General features: G+C 41.3%; 1 non-coding gene across 1 annotated transcript; it reads left to right on the top strand.

The window, feature by feature from the left end:
- Positions 1-2,429: 2,429 nt before the first annotated feature.
- On the top strand, positions 2,430-2,504 carry Trnas-cga (transfer RNA serine (anticodon CGA)). Its single transcript has one exon. It is a non-coding gene; the product is annotated as a tRNA-Ser (tRNA).
- The last annotated feature ends 14,253 nt before the right edge of the window (positions 2,505-16,757 follow it).

Raw genomic sequence — 16,757 nt, 5'->3', positions numbered from 1 at the left:
TCTGTGTAAAGCCATGTATACTGTTCTAATGTGGAGATGTTCAATTTCCGCCAGACATTCACTGCATGCTTATACTCTGCATCCGTTATGCCATCGCCTGTAAGGATACTGGTGCGTGCTGTTATGTCGGGTAGCCTGGTGTCATTGCGTTTTGGTATACTATCCAGACACTCCAGCCCCTTGCTAGTTACAAGTTGAAACTTCTCCCCACTAGGAAATGCAGCTAGTGTGATATCCATATCCTCCTGAGGTAGAGTTTCAACGAGTTTCTGGAGTAGCTTATCAAGAAAGCAGAGCTTAATTCTCTTCATCATTCGTTTGGAGAATGAAACATAATTATCGCCGCTTTCAGGCAGGACATTGACGTGATTTTTCTCCCAGCCGAAATTAGTCAAATGATCAACAAGAAATTGAGTGTCGTATCTGCTTCAATTATGGAAGACACCAGGTAATGGGTATGTGCCTTGGTAATTGATACTTGAAATTGCACATATTGTGACTGTGCCACAGACGTTGCCCATAAGATGACAGTGGACCCTACGAAGAGTTTCCGCTTTTCTATCTAACGGTAGTCCACAAATGTGACAGTCAACCGCCTATTTGTACAAATATTCATTCACCTTCGATTTGGTCATGGGAACGTTGTTGCTGTAAAACTTATCACCCTCCCATGAAAGGTTTTCGAGCTCAGTGAGAAGCCAAACAGTAGGATTATCCCTGACATAAGATTTGTGCAGTTAACATTTGGATCACTGGACAATATCCTCTGCAGCGCAGCTGCATATGGTACATGCTTTTCTGTGAAGGTATGAGTGGTATGCGAGGCAGTGGGATCACCTTCACAGTGGGTCACAGGAGCGAGGAGGCACTCAAAGTAGGCATTTTTAAACATTATGAATTTATTTTCCTCTGTAGGTATAACAACACATACCCGGTCTTTGAAAGTACGATCTAATGGAAGCTTTGCTAATACATGTCTTAGGGAAAGACATTTAGGCAACTTAAGCAAATATGCATTTTACTACTGTGGTTACTCATTTGGGAGGAGAGGAGTCTGGATATGTCTTTGATCCATACGTAATGATAACTGCCTTTCTCTTTATTTTTCTCACTGGAGAATAGCAGCATGTTCACATGCATCTTACTCACTGGAAAATTTTGCGAAATGGAGGGGGCTGACATCTACATACTTGTTCTGCTCATCTGACTTGCATTTCTCCAGGCCATAAACATGAACCAATATTCTGGTATTCTGCACCACAAATTAGGGTATGTCCTGGATCTTGACAGGGAATTCACTACTGTCAAAGTTATAACATCCACAAATATCAAGGTATCTACCTTATGGAAATGTGTGCTGCGGATCTTTCATGTCATTTTTCTCACAAGCCAGGATTGCCCATGCAAAACAAGCCTGATCCTTAGACATGTGTATGGATGTCCAGGTGTAGTATTCAGCTGACTATCTAACATCGATATCGGAAAACTGGTCCGGAATAGCACTCAAGCTGAAATCATGAAACCATCCGTGGACTGATGTGGTCCATATTATCACACCATTTTCCCCCTAACGATAGTGAAGACTTGTCTCTTCAGTGCAAGACGTCTGTTTGGGGGAGAGGGGGGGGGATGTGCGACAGTACAATCCACAGCACTGCAATGTGTTTAATGGAAGGATACTGCAGATCATTAACCATCTTGACGAACTCTGATTTTACGACAGGAAGACATGCTCGTAGAAACCCTGCAGGGATGTTGTACCCTTCTGCTGGATTCTCAGAAAAATGGTTCAAATGGCTCTAAGCACTATGGGATTTAACGTCTGAGGTCATCAGTCCCCTAGACTTAGGACTACTTAAACCTAACTAACCTAAGGATATCAACCACATCCATGCCCGAGGCAGGTTTCGAACTTCGAACCTGCGACTGTAGCAGCAGCGCAGTTCCGGACTGAAGTGCCTAGAACCACTCGGCCACAACGGCCGGCGCCGGATTCTCGATTCTAGTAAATGAGATTCGCTCCTCAAAGGCGTCTGTAATCCCTCAATATTCTAATTGTGGTATGATACCACTGATCTGATGTTCTTCATAAAAGAACAGGAGAGGGAACTGCCACTGGCCACAGGATCATTGCTATTACTAGCACTATAACTAGACAATGACGCCATCCATCCTCAATGAGATTTTCACTCTGCAGCGGAGTGTGCGCTGATATGAAACTTCCTGGCAGATTAAAACTGTGTGCTAGGCAGAGTGGAAATCTTATTCTGGAAACATCCCCCAGGCTGTGGCTAAGCCATGTCTCCGCAATATCCTTTCTTTCAGGAGTGCTAGTTATGCAAGGTTTTGCAGGAGAGCTTCTGTGAAGTTTGGAAGGGAAGAGACGAGGTACTGGCAGAATTCAAGCTGTGAGGACGGGTCGTGAGTCGTGCTTGGGTAGCTCAGTTGGTAGAGCACTTGTCCGCGAAAGGCAAAGGTCCCGAGTTCGAGTCTCGGCCCGGCACATAGTTTTAATCTGCCAGGAAGTTCCATCCGTCCTGTTGACGAAGATGTTTTTGGTGAGGTGTTGAGGGGTGTTTGCCGTGGGTTGAAATATCGGGGAGGACAGGAAGGTAGAGGTGGGACGCTGCAGTATCAGGCCAGTACCAGCGGCCTGGCTGCGGTTGCTGCTGCAGCGTTGAACCATTTCCAGTGAGAGGGTGGCCAACGGATGCTAGAGCGGAGCTGGTGTGGAGGGAGGAGGATGGGGTGGGGGTGGGGGTGGGGGTGGAGGCAGCAGCGGCAACTTCTTGCATGGCAACTAGTGGCGACAGTGCCAGGAAGGCACTGTGGATCCCATTTTGGCGAAGCAGGCTTTGCTACCCCCAGTATCCACGCCACTGCAGCGGTGCTGTAGACAAAGACTAACAAGAGATAAATACATCGTTCCATACATCGTCTGCTGCTGCAAGGAAAAAAAGAATGCAGATTATTACTTTTATGTAGAATGAGTACATGTATATAAATTACCTATATTACTCTGTTTCCATGGCATCTTCCTCATATCATCGAGCATCTCCTCATGGCGACATGGCTCCTCTCCATCTCCTCCACCCACTTTGACATTTCGTCGAACCAGTGCCGAGCCCTTGATCCATCTTATTGATACCACATATAATAGCAAAATATTGATTTAATACAAAAAATGCACACACATAAAACTACGAAAACTTTTTTAGAATGTGCACTTACGTGAGGTCTGCAATGGCTCCTGCTTATCCTTGGTGCATACCTCTACCCTCTCTTCTTCCAGGAAATCACCAACAACAAAGAAAGTGCATCATGGTATATACATGATATTTTTTAAAGGCATATGTCTAATAGCAACATACTACATACACAGGAAGAAAATATAGATACCACTTACAATGCAGTCGCTGCCCCTGTAGCTCTTTCTTAACATCCAGCTGGTCAGTTATCCACTGGACAAGTACTGAAATAATAAGACGAAATGTATTCATTACGAAATTCTTACAGTAAAAAGTTATCCTGAAAATCATATAAATTAGCACTGAATATCCTATATATTGTGTGTACCATGACACTTTTTAGAAAGAAATTACATACACTACGAAGAGGCAGCAGCTGCTGCTCATGCATCTCAGTACTTCGTTCATCAGTGAATTATGGATATACGAGGGGCGTTCAGAAAGTAAGCTCCGATCGGTCGCGAAATGGAAACGACTATGAAAATCCGATAAAGCTTTGCACAGATGTGTTGGGTAGTGCCTCTAGTATAACCCCAGTTAGCATCACGTCGCTCTTCTCATTTCTGAGCTCGCAGTGAGTGCGTAAAGATGTCTAGAAAATAGTGTCTGCCGCCAAGTACGAGGGCCTGGTGAGAAATTTCGCCTGAAGCTATGCAGCTAACATTACATAACTGTCGTGCTGCTTCTTCTTCAAGACAATTCTCAGCCGCATTCTGCAGGGGCAATGAAGATGCTCCTGCATCGTTTTCAAATGGAAATGTGAGATTACCCACAATACAGTCCGCAATTGTCTCCCCCTGAGTTTCATCTCTGGTCACATGAACCGCTGTCTGGTCACATGAACCGCATTTTGACACAGACAACGAGGTGTAGGCCAGCGTGGAGAATTGGCGGAAAGCACTGGCGGCTGCCTTCTATGATGAGGCTATTGAAAAGTTGGTAGAACGCTATGACAAAAGTCTAAGTCAGAACGGCGACTACGTAGAGAAGTAGCTGAAAGGTGTAGCTAATTGTTACAAGTAAAACATTTCTGATGTTCACTGTGGTTTCAATTTGGCAATCAATCGGAGCTTACTTTCTGAACAGGCCTCATACATTGAAACAATGAGATGACTGTACTCAATACTACGAAATTCTTAGTGAAAAGAAAAGTTGCAGTTTCCGATTTGAAGCTATGCTTACCACGATTAAAGCACATGAGAAAGAACAAGACAGTCGACCTCACACAACTGTGGCGGTTGAAGGCAAATTGAGACAGAGTGGAGGGAGTGCACTTTATATTGTAAGAGGTCCGAGCAGATGTAATTTCGATGTATTGCTCATGCGCTGCCTGCGATAGGCAAGGTATAAGAGAATCTCTGACCAGAGAGCAGTGTTGACTGCAGTAGGAACTGTGTAGCTGTAGTAGTAAGTTGTTGCTAGTCTGGAGTCTGCTCTGGTCTGGTATGGTGTATCGTGTTGGCTGGCCCGGTCGCAGTGCGGCGATCCATCCATTTCAATTTAAAGAATTTAGTAATTTCTCCCATCTATGATCATCCCGATTGTTGCAATAGAAAAATCAGTTGCTTCCTTTCATAAATGACAGATAGGCCGGCCAACATTGCACAGAGCTGTGCCGGAAAAATTTATTGTAAGAGCAGATATATCCGGCGACTTCATTGAGGTAAGAATTTTTCCTTTTTTTATTCAGAATGATCTTTCAGGGCCATGACGCAGCACTGCTGTCGTCCAGAATTTACCAGGTTAAATTCACAGTGAATTACTGAAAAGTCATAAGTGAGCGACAATTTAATTGAGAGGTTAGTTACATTGTTTTATTACCAGGTTACTGAATTTATTTTTTTATTGGGACGTTACACTGAATGTGAACGACATAATTATAATTTTTTACTGTTGAGAGGTTTAGGAATTTTTCTGTTTTGAGGTTACGCTAAATGTGAATGAATTTTGAGCTTAGATTAAATCAGAAAAAATTTTGCGTGGAGGTTAATGTGAAGAGAATTTTGTAGGGAGGTTACAAATGAATAACGAATTTTATAGGGAGGTTTCAAAATAGAAAGAATTTTGTGGGGAGGTTACACTAAATTAGAATCATACTCATATTATTTATTATAAAATATTGTGGGGAGGTTACAATATACCTTACTGATGCAGCATCACACAATAGGAACGCGATATTCTGGATCACCTGCAAGACTTAAATGTCAAATAATTTCCTACAACTGTGTGTGTGTGGACATATCATAATTTTTTAATAATCGGAAATGTGTGTGCGTCAGAGTGTAAAGTTACTGTGGTCAGTGTTCCGACATGTGCAAAGAAAATCACTACGTCTGGTCATGAGGCCGATTTAATATTCATGTGGATAATTGCGATTTCAACACATCGATAGCCGTAAATGGAATGAAACATTTTACGTGGAAAATTATTATGTCCAGTCATAAGAATGATATAGGTATTGAGATTTCCAGAGCCCAAGTCGTCAAGAGAAGGTGTTTCAGATACTTCGCTCATTGTTAAATCTCACCAGATTGGCGCTACAATCATATTTAATTGTAATTACACTCACAAATATGTGGCTGTGTTCCGAGGACGGCATTGCCCGGATTCCGAATGTGTGGCGGAGATAGCCAGCGACTGGAACAAATGGATATTTCTGGCTTAAGATGCGAGCTACTGCAGAGCCTCCTGAAGTAGTCAAGCGGCGTGCAAGCATGCACCTGACCTAACTGTGTCGCCCTCTGGGCAGGTGAATAACGAACTAATACTCAGTATGTATTGGGTAGCCTTGACGATCACGTGTGTTGTGAGTATTCTCCGATTTTTAGGTGGACATTTGAGAAGATTCAGTATCGATCACTGAAAAGTGCTGGAACTGGATTTATTGATAACATCCGAATTCCTACCACTCCAGTGATCCTGGACACCGTCCATGGCTGGGCAGTCCTCTCGGATGGGCCGAGTCCAGCTGCAGGCCTAGTCCACAGCGGCGTGTGAATATTGGGCTATGCACACGGGGGATGTAAGAGTGTTTCAGCGATCTCAGACGTCTAAACGTGACAACTACTACTACAGAATGGAATGTGTTTTAAGTGTGTGGTGTTTACTACTTCTCATTACAGTCTGGTGGACTCTGTCTTTCAGCAGAAAGGTGGTAGAGGTGTTCGTTGTTGTTACTATCCAGTCACGTGATAAGACTCCTCTTCCTCCTCCTCATTCTTCGCCTTGCTGTGACTGAGACAACCAACACAAGTATTATATAGTGCTTTAAAAACCCAATCGCACCATCAAAATCCCGATTGATCAATTCATCAATTAAGCCAGAAATTCGAAAATTTCAGCTACCTCCAGCGCAATGCACTTCCTACCAAATGGCCTAACTATGCCAATAGCCACAAATAAGAGGCAGGAAACAAATTCCTGAAGAGGGGAGAGTAGGGTTTGGAAACCAGGCAGTTGCAGGATCGAATCCCACCAAATATACCAGGCCTAGTATCCACCAATATGATGCTAGGAACAATTACACACACACAAAGTGTTTCGATTTAATTAGTCAATCAATCTGATAGTGAGGGAATATTTCAAAGACATCCACAGCTGAGGATTTACAAGGTATCAGCTACTTTGTTGAAGGGGATGGTGTGACACATATCCTCGCTGGATAGTGTGACACACATCGTCGCTGAGCAGGAATTAGCCAGTTGAGGGAGGGAGAGAGGGAGGAAGGGAGTGAGAGATTGTGTTTCGAGAGGACTTTCTCAGATACCAAAGTCAAACAGTTGCTGCCACCTTGCTGCTTTATTTGACAGGAAGTAACTGGGGAGGCGAGGGGGAGGGGAGGAGCGAATTGGAGGGAGAGGGGGATGTGGAGGTTACCTCTCCCAGCATCCTCTTCCGATGATATTGTGATGCTTAGTGCGATCGGTAACGGTGCAATTACATGCAGTGTGTTATGTTGACATCGATTTCATGACGATATTCCTTGCACGAACGGAAAAAGCGATATATTTACGTGTTAATTCCTTTTTTCAGTGTATTTCATAAGATCTGCATCTTCCAAAACAGCAAAAAACGATGAGCTTTCCCCACAAAGTAAAAGAGAAATTCAAACCCCGAAAATTGAATTTTATAAATAAACGGTATTTTATTGTACTCCCTGCAATTTAGTTGAATCTCCTGTTGCAGGATCCTTCTAGTCCACTAGCTCAGCGCTTTCTCCCCCCCACTTTTTTTCTGGGAGGATGGGATGTCCACTGGTGGTGACGTTGTGCACTAAAATAGCTCAGTCGATCCCTGCACATCAAGGTGAGCTCACACGCGAAAATTTTTCAAGTAGACAACACTTCCAATCTGCAGCAATGTAATTATGTAATTAGGGCCTTTTGTTGCTGGACAAGATCATACTTGTACCTTCCACACCAGCAGCTGTGCACAGACTGAGCTATTTTACCGCTAGTTTATTTTCTAGGTGGGGGAAAGGGAGTGGGAGGAGGAGCAGGAAGGGCTGGGGGATTTCCCAGAAGGTGAGGTGGTAATTATTTGATCAATTCAGTTAGTTAGTTAAATAATTTCATAGGCAATATGTGATTGTATTGATGAGGGGAAGGGGGAGAGTTGGCTATTTCCCAGAGAGATGGGGAGTAGGAGGGGTAGAGGGAGAGATGGAGGTTTCTCAGAAGGATAAATGGTTAAGATAAGAGGGGACGGAAGGAAAACGGGCTCAAAAAATCGATATTTAGATTTTTGTGTATTTGATAAGCTCGCCATTCCCTGCGTAAAACAGTTTTTGTTTCATGTAAATACCACAATTTCATCGTGAGTTATAATTGTTTTCTTGATGCTCTGTGCGATCTGGCATTTAAATGCTACACATTCTTTGTTGCGCTATGCAGGGAAAAATGCACTCATTTCGATATTCCTTGTACGCCATTTTCTGCTTTTATTGTTTTATCATGTCAATGTTTCCTACCCTTTATCTACTATCTTCCTTCTGGTCATGTTTGTTAGTGTTGTTGATTCATGTTGTTTGTACTTAGTGAAGTTCATTGCGAGCAAGTAAGCGTTGATTCAGATTTTGTATGGTTTCGAACATCCTTATAAAAATGCCACGAATAAAGTGATTCAGGGGAAATAAATAAATAAAGATAAAATAGGTTAGTGGGTCAAAGGAAGCAAGAATATTACAGTGGTGGAAATATTTATTGCATCGTCATGAATTAATTCGTGATTTTGTCTTTTGCAGCAGTTTGCTTCAGATTATACCAGTCCCATTGATGCTAAGCTTTGTTGACATATTCTTGCCTTAATAACCTGACTTCTTCAAGCATGTTTTCCAACAATACACAACTCTTTTATGTTGTCGTTTGGTTTTACAATGAAACCAGTGTTTATACTGCCATTTTGAGTTGAGACTTTGCAGTGAGAAGATGGGCAGGTCAGTTGCATTAACGCCAGAAAAGAAAGCTGCTATACTTGCTTATTCATCTGTTGGTCTCGGTACCAGAGAGATAGCCTCTAAGACTGGATTTAATAAGTCTTCGATTTTGAGGTTACTGAAAAAATACAGGGAAAACGGAAAAGTTGATTGTGAGAAAGGAAGAGGTCGGAAAAGGGCGTCTACTGCCAAACAGGACAGGGTATTAAAAAGGCTTTCGCTCAACGATCGTCGCCTGTCATCAGCTGAACTAAAGCAAGACTGGGAAGAAATGTGCGACGCCTCAGTAACCAGTAGAACTATAAGGAATAGGCTACTGGAGGCTGAACTCTCAGCCCGTCGTCCTAGAACGAAGCCTTTATTGACCAAGATAATGCAACAGCGACTACAATGGGCAAAGGCACATGCGACATGGACACCAGAGATGTGGAACAAAGTAATCTTTTCAGATGAGTCCAAATTTAATCTGCATGTCTCAGATGGAAAAGTGTTCGTGCGTCGAAGAAAAGGTGAAGAATTTTTGCCATCATGCATAACACATACAAACACCCACAAGAAGAAATGGTCTGGGGGTGCATTTCTAGTCACGGAGTAGGTAGTCTGGACTTCATCAATGACACTATCAACGCAGATGACTACAAAAGCATACTTGAAAGGAAGCTTATGCCAACTATTAGAGCCCAGTTTGGAGATGTTTTTGCATTTTTCAGAATGACTCCGCTCCTTGCCATAGAGCATTGAAGGTGAGTCCTATGACTAATATTTGTACCAAACATGAAGCAGATTACTTTCTTGGTTAAGTATCACATACTTCTACATTTCAGGTAAAATCTTTCTTTCGACAAAATGGGGTTCAAGTATTAGAGTGGCCTGGAAACAGCCCTGATGTCAATCCTATTGAGAACTGTTGGAAGGTTACGGGAAATGCTATCACCAAAAAGAAGCCACGCAATAAACGGAAGCTGTTGGAGACCCTTGTGCATGTGTGGTTTCATAAACTGAGCGAGGAGTACATTAAAAATTTAATTCTTTCAATGCCTTCAAGATGCCAAGAGGTGATTAAGGCGCGTGGTGGAGCAACAAAGTATTAAATGCAACAGTGTGTTCATATGAGGCAATACAAACACTAAAATCCATCAGTGTTTTGTTACAACATTAAAATGCAGAGTTTCTTTCAGCATTAGTATTCATATTTCAGAATAGCTGACATATTCACTTACACCCATTTTTCAAGAAAGTGTTAAATTGTAAAAAACAAACATTTTTATAGAAACCAAAATTAAGAATAAAAACAAATTAACAAAAATTATTGTGTGTATTCATTTCTGAGAGAAATCAAGAGAAATCAGGCAAATTTAGCTCAGTTGTTCAATGATTGTAACAACAATTGTTAATTTTAAGAGGTGATGCAATAAATATTTCCACCACTGTAGATGTAAAGAAAATCAGTACCTCAAGAAAAAAACTGCAGTATCTACAAGACGTTTCTTCGCAGTCAGCTTGTGGAGATGAACACTTGTTTGGAAATACTGTAGTGAAGTTGAGCATGCTCTGTGATTTTATTTCCAAAAATACTATCTCCAGAGTATGTAGTGTTGACGTCTGTTTAGGAGAGAATCAGTGTCTTCGGAAAGGGATTATGTCAAAACTGACACTGAATTGTGCAAAGTGTAAGGCAGTTGGCACAACAATGAGATCACATAAGGCAAATACTAGGCTGTATGAGAATAACATAAGGCTAGTTTGTGGTCTTAGATCAGCTGGTAAAGGGATGGATACATCCAAACTCTTGTGCCATGCTTAACATTCGAAATCTCTCTGCAAAATTTATGACTTGTAATGAAATTATTGGAACTGCTGTTACTGAAGTTTGTAACCTCTCAATGAAGGAAGCAGCTGAAAAAGCCCCCAAGGAAAGTGATGACAGTGAAAGTAATGATATTCGTGCATGTTTTGATAGCAGCTGGCAGAAATGTGGCCACACTACACTAAATGATGTTGTGATGGCTACATCATTCGATACTGGCAAGGTAAGTGATGTAGAGATTCTAAGCAAGTATTGTATAACTTGTGGCAGTGAAACTGTGAAACAGGATGAACACAGCTGTCAGAAGAATTAAGCTCGCCCAAGTACGGATGTAGCAGGACAGCTCAATTTTTATTCGTTCAGTGGTAAGTAGATGTGTTAGATACACGTAGTATGTAGAGGACTGTAACAGCAAACCTTATAACGAAATATGTGCAGAAGAACCCTGTGATCCTAGTATCAGAATTTCTAAGATTAGAATACAATGTGCATGTGCAGAAGAGAAGTGGATCCAGGACAGGAAAGTTAAAAATAGTACTGGACGATGGTAAGAAGACGGTAAGGTAAAAGTCACCTGCCAAATGCAGAAATAGGTAAATTACTGAATTACTATGGCTTGGGCAAAGGAGGAAATGTTAGGCATTCAGAAAACAAGAAAAAATCTGTATTGCCTGGCTTTTTCCATAAGCTTCACAAATGAAAATTTTCAGCATATACTTTGCCCGAATAATGCTGACACTTGGTACTAGTACAGGAGAAATGTAACGATTGTCCACAAACATTCTTTACCTGCTGCAGTAATGAATGAAATTAAACCTATATTTAGAGATCTTTGTTCAAAATGGTTCAAACGGTTCTGAGCACTATGGGACTTAACTTCTGAGCTCATTAGTCCCCTAGAACTTAGAACTACTTAAACCTAACTAACCTAAGGGCATCACACACATCCATGCCCGAGGCAGGATTCGGACCTGCGATCGCGCGGTTCCAGACTGTAGCGCCTAGAACCGCTTGGCCACCTCGGCCGGGCTTAGAGATCTTTGTTGAAAAAATGTCTTCATGGGAAAATACAAAATTTAATGACTGTGTAAATTCTTTCATTTGGTACTAGTTACCAAAAACTGTATATGCTCACATTACAGCCGTCGAATTCGGTGTTTATGATGCAATTTGATGCTTCAGCGATGGTGTAATAAGGAAACTGGATGTTTTGGAAGCACTGGGCTTAAAATTTAGTGAAAATACCGCAAAATCCTTGGTGCAAATAGATAAATAGAGAATCTACAAAGCAGAAATTGCTAATTTAAAATGCACAAAAGCAGCAAGACAGAAGAGGAACCAAGAGAAGAAAAGATCAATATGATTCAGATGATGCTCAATATTGTGCAGGAAAATATTAATTGTAAGTATTTCTGAGAATTTTTTCTTTAAATTGATTTTTGTCAAATCTACATTTTATGATTTTCTGGTACCATTGTTCTTTGAACTAAATGGCTTAGAAAAACAACATTTGATCAATTTCTACCCAGCACAGTAATACGTTGTTACAAGTAAACTGAGAACCACCAACACAACAGAAACTGTTTTATGTTCAATAATGAATAAATAAGTGAAATTTTATGAGAGAAACATAAAAAAAAATTGAAATACATGTGAGGTAATCTGTTCACTTTATTTGTAAATGTTGGCGTGCACGTTACATACATTCAGCAAAAATTTCATTGTTTAACAGTTACAGTTCTTTTAGGAGGTGCGTTATTCAAAGGGTGAAACAGCACTGACAGAATAATGGATAAAAATTACTTTTCGTTCCCCTTCAGACGTCAACGCTTAGAACACAGAATCTATGGAATGAGTAGGAAGGAAGGATATAACGTTAAATATGCTTCCCAATATAAAATCTACATCTACATCTACATTTATACTCCGCAAGCCACCCAACGGGGTGTGGCGGAGGGCACTTTACGTGCCACTGTCATTACCTCCCTTTCCTGTTCCAGTCGCGTATGGTTCGCGGGAAGAACGACTGCCGGAAAGCCTCCGTGCGCGCTCGAATCTCTCTAATTTTACATTCGTGATCTCCTCGGGAGGTATAAGTAGGGAGAAGCAATATATTAGATACCTCATCCACAAACGCACCCTCTCGAATCCTGGACAGCAAACTACACCGCGATGCAGAGCGCCTCTCTTGCAGAGTCTGCCACTTGAGTTTGCTAAACATCTCCGTAACGCTATCACGCTTACCAAATAACCCTGATCATTCCGCTGCAGATCGTTCCGTGCGCATCTATGTCTAATAAATGGGGCACGGTAGGAAACGTAAAACTCAAAAATACAATTCTGAACACTGTCTAAGAATCTTGGACTGGTTGTAAATATGACTGGAGACATAACACCCGGAATCTTTCGACTCATCAAGCTATACTGCCAAGCATCTTTAAGACATTCAACGATGTTCTGGTCTTCTGTGGCAGTAAAACTGATACAGTTTTTGATCAGTGTGTCCATCCCAAGTCGATTTACGGCTGTGAGACCTGGACACTTTATGAATATACAAAATAAAACTGAGAACTACACAGCGAGACATGGGAAGGTGGTCTTGAGATTTACAACGAAAGACAAAAAGTAGGTTAGGAATCAGTTCATGTAATGACGTCAAGTACATCCTGAGGAGAACAGCTACTATGAATGGCAGTGAACCGGCCATGACGCCAGCGGAAATCATGACCCATGGACAAAAGCGGTGCTCAATTGGAGTCCAACAGACAGACCACGAGGAAGACCGCCAGACCGTTGTGATAGGCACCTGACATAGATCGTTGCAGTTAACTGCGTGTACAGTACATCGCGCAGGACCGTTGGCCATGGAAGAAGTTGCAGACGTATATAAAAATAATTGGAGGGGCTATATTACTTAATGACAGAAATGGCTGATGGCGATGAAAATGCTTAGAAATGTCAGAACCATTATCTTCATATCAGTCCAGTGTTACGAATTCGTTCCCACATTTTCAAAGAACTCAGAAGTAGTCTGCCAATTTGTCCAGTTTTCAAAAGCAACAATATCCAGAATTCAGAGTGAGCAGGAAAATGGAGAGGAGAAGAGAGACAGAGAGAGGGGAAGACGTAGAACCGGCTGGACAAAAAAACTTCAGTTACCTACCTGTGAAGAAAAAAAGGAAAGTAACATTACACTACTTACGTAATAAGACACTCATTATTCAGTACAATGACACAGGTAACGAGTAGAAATTCTCTCTTTAAATAACATACAATAGACAGACCGACTTTTGATTATATGAGTAAATTCAATATTCAAGAACATATTCTAACAGGAAATAATGTTGATTTACTTCATTATATAAATTTGCCACAAGGTGCATTATATTAATACATTTTTCCAGTTTAGCATCCGCCTATTATGAAAGTTAAGCAAACATACACATGTTAATTGCTTATTTCAGTTATTTTAAAGGAGTAGTATAGTGAAGCAAGCGTGTGCTCAGGCAGACAGAGTCAAGATCAAAATTAAAACCAAACACGTTTTGTATGAGTTCTTTTCGTCAGCATTAACCGAAAGCAAACACTAATTTGCATCGTGCAACGCGTATGCCTTTTGTTCCTGCTACGAAGAATTTTCTTCTCTGGCTCCACTGTACGATTTTTTTAATGCGTGGTATATAATTTACTGTGCACTATACTGGTTTTGGTAATTCGGAATTTGTCGGCCGTGAGCGGGCTGTACAGTACTTTTAATTAGATACAAAGTAGTTTTTTTTAGATCACTGAATCTGATGAATAAAGACAAATAAATATGTGTTTCGGATATCTGTCCGGGCAGATAGAACAGAGAAATAGTATCAGTGCAGCTATGGTTTTTTCTGATAAAATCTATAGTGATTTAAATACCAGTAAATGGAAACATTATTTATGAACATGCAAGGGACTTCGCTCTTACGATCACCGAGATATTGCCATTGCATTCGAGCCACCAAACGCTAGGGAAACCTGCAGGGTATTATTTTTGTTCTGCTGTATCACTATTCCGCAAATCACCCTTAAATGCTTGGCAGACAGTTCTTCGAGCGTCCTTCAGACTATTTCTCTACCGTTCCACTCTAACAGCGCGTGGCAAAATTTGACACTTAAATCTTTCTGTACGAGCTCTGATTTTTCTTATTTTATTACAATGATAATTTCTCCCTACGAGGGTTGGTGACAGTGAAATATTTTCGCAACCAGAGGAGGAAGTTGGTGACTGAAATTTCGCGAAAAGATTTCGTGGAATCGAAAAAGCCTTTGTTTTAATGATTCCCACCCCCAAATCACTTATCATATCCGTGACACTCCCTTCCCCGCCCTTCTTTAGACTTTTTGGTTATTCTCTGTCAATTCTATCTGGTAGGGATCCCATACCGCACAGCAGTACTCTAGGAGATGACGAACAAGAGTAGTGTAGGCTCTCTCTTTAGTACACGTGTTGCATCTTCCAAGTGTTCTGCCAATCTGTCTTCCCCAGAACGTTCCAACTGTAGTTGTTCGTAATAGAAATCCTAGGTATTTCGTTGAACTGAGAGCCTTTAAATTTGTGTGATTTATCATATAATCGAAATTTAACACATTCCTTTTCGTACCCATGCGGATGACCTTACACTTTTACTTATTGAGAAACAACTACCACTTTCCGCACCAGAGGGATCTCATGTCTAAATCGTTTCCCAACTGTTTTTGGTCTTCTGATGACCTTACTTGGCGGTAAATGACAGATCATCTGCAGACAGTCTAAGAGGACTGCTCAGATTGCCGCCTAAATCGTTTATATATATTAGCATCAACGGAGGGCCTATAACACATCCTTGACGCTGGATATCACTTCCGTTTTACTCGATAATTGTCCGTCGATTACTATGTACTATCTCTTTCTGCCAGAAAGGCAAGAGTTCAGTCGTAAAAATGAAGCGATATTATATGGGCACGCAATTTGATTAGAAGTCTTTTGCGAGGAACGGTGTCAAAAGCGTTCCGCAAATCAAGAAATATGGAATCAACTTGAGATCTCTTGTCGATGGCCCTCATTGCTTCATACGATTAAGGAGCTACTTATGTTTCCCATGAACTATATTTTCTGAATCCGTGCCGACTATATTTCAACAGACTGTTACCTTCGAGGTAATTCATAAGGTTCGAACACAGTATAGTTTCCAAACTCCTGCTGCAATCCTGGGTCAGTAATATGGGTCTGTAATTCAGCGAATTCATCCTATTTGCTTACTCGAGTATTTGTGTTACCTGTGCAACTTTCCAGCCTTTTGGGACTAATCTTTCGTCAAGCGAGCGAATAGTTGCGTATGACTGCTAAGTATTGGGCTATAAATATCAGCATACTCTGAAAGGAACTTAACTGGTAGCCTATGCTATCTCGACCAGAAGACCGGCCTTTAAGTGCTTTAAGCTGCTTCGCTGCGCCGAGGGTATTTACCTCTAAGTTAACACACGTTGGCAATTGTTCTTGATTCTAATTGTGAAGGTCGTCTTCTTTGGTGAAAGAATTTCGGAAAACCGTATCCGCTTTAGTGGCGAAGTCATCAGTAATACTGCGAACGGCATCGTGTCTTGCCGCTGGTGTACTTTACGTCCGACCAGAATCTCTTTGGATTTTCTGTCAGACTTCGAGACAGAGTTTCGTTGTTGACGCTATAAAAAGCGTCTTGCATTGAAGTCCGCGCTTAGTTTCGAGCCTCACTAAAACATTACCAATCTTGGAGGTTTAGTGTTCTTTTACATTTCTCTATGCTCTATTCACTTTTTACTACGGTGATAATGGTCTGTTCCAAGGCTTTATTTGATTTACTGGTTTGATAATATTTGCTATGTTACTGTCAGTGTACCAGTGAGAATATTACTTTATTAGGAGCCTCAAGAAAATGTTGACTCCTAGCATGCTTTGACTCAGACATCGACCAAGACATATTTATGGCTGTTAACAATGACAAGTCAGTCGAAATCGTGTAGCCATTACACAATTTATGCGGGAAGTGACAAACTTTGTATTTACTGGTTTGAGGCCACTTACCACTGTAGACCGCACAATAGGCCTATAAGCCATCGAAAACTTACGAATTATTGGCAAACACCTTTCGCAGGTTACTGGCCAGATTAACGAAGGTGACGATACAAGTAGGAACTGATAAGAACGGCGCAACACGGGAGGGACAGGAGGTGAACAGTCCTTCTAAAAATAAATTTGCAACTGAAGAACACAGAAGAT

This window comes from Schistocerca nitens, chromosome 1 (genome assembly GCF_023898315.1).
Source record: "Schistocerca nitens isolate TAMUIC-IGC-003100 chromosome 1, iqSchNite1.1, whole genome shotgun sequence".
Classification (NCBI taxonomy): Eukaryota; Metazoa; Arthropoda; class Insecta; order Orthoptera; family Acrididae; genus Schistocerca; species Schistocerca nitens.
This window is presented reverse-complemented; position numbering and strand designations above follow the sequence as displayed.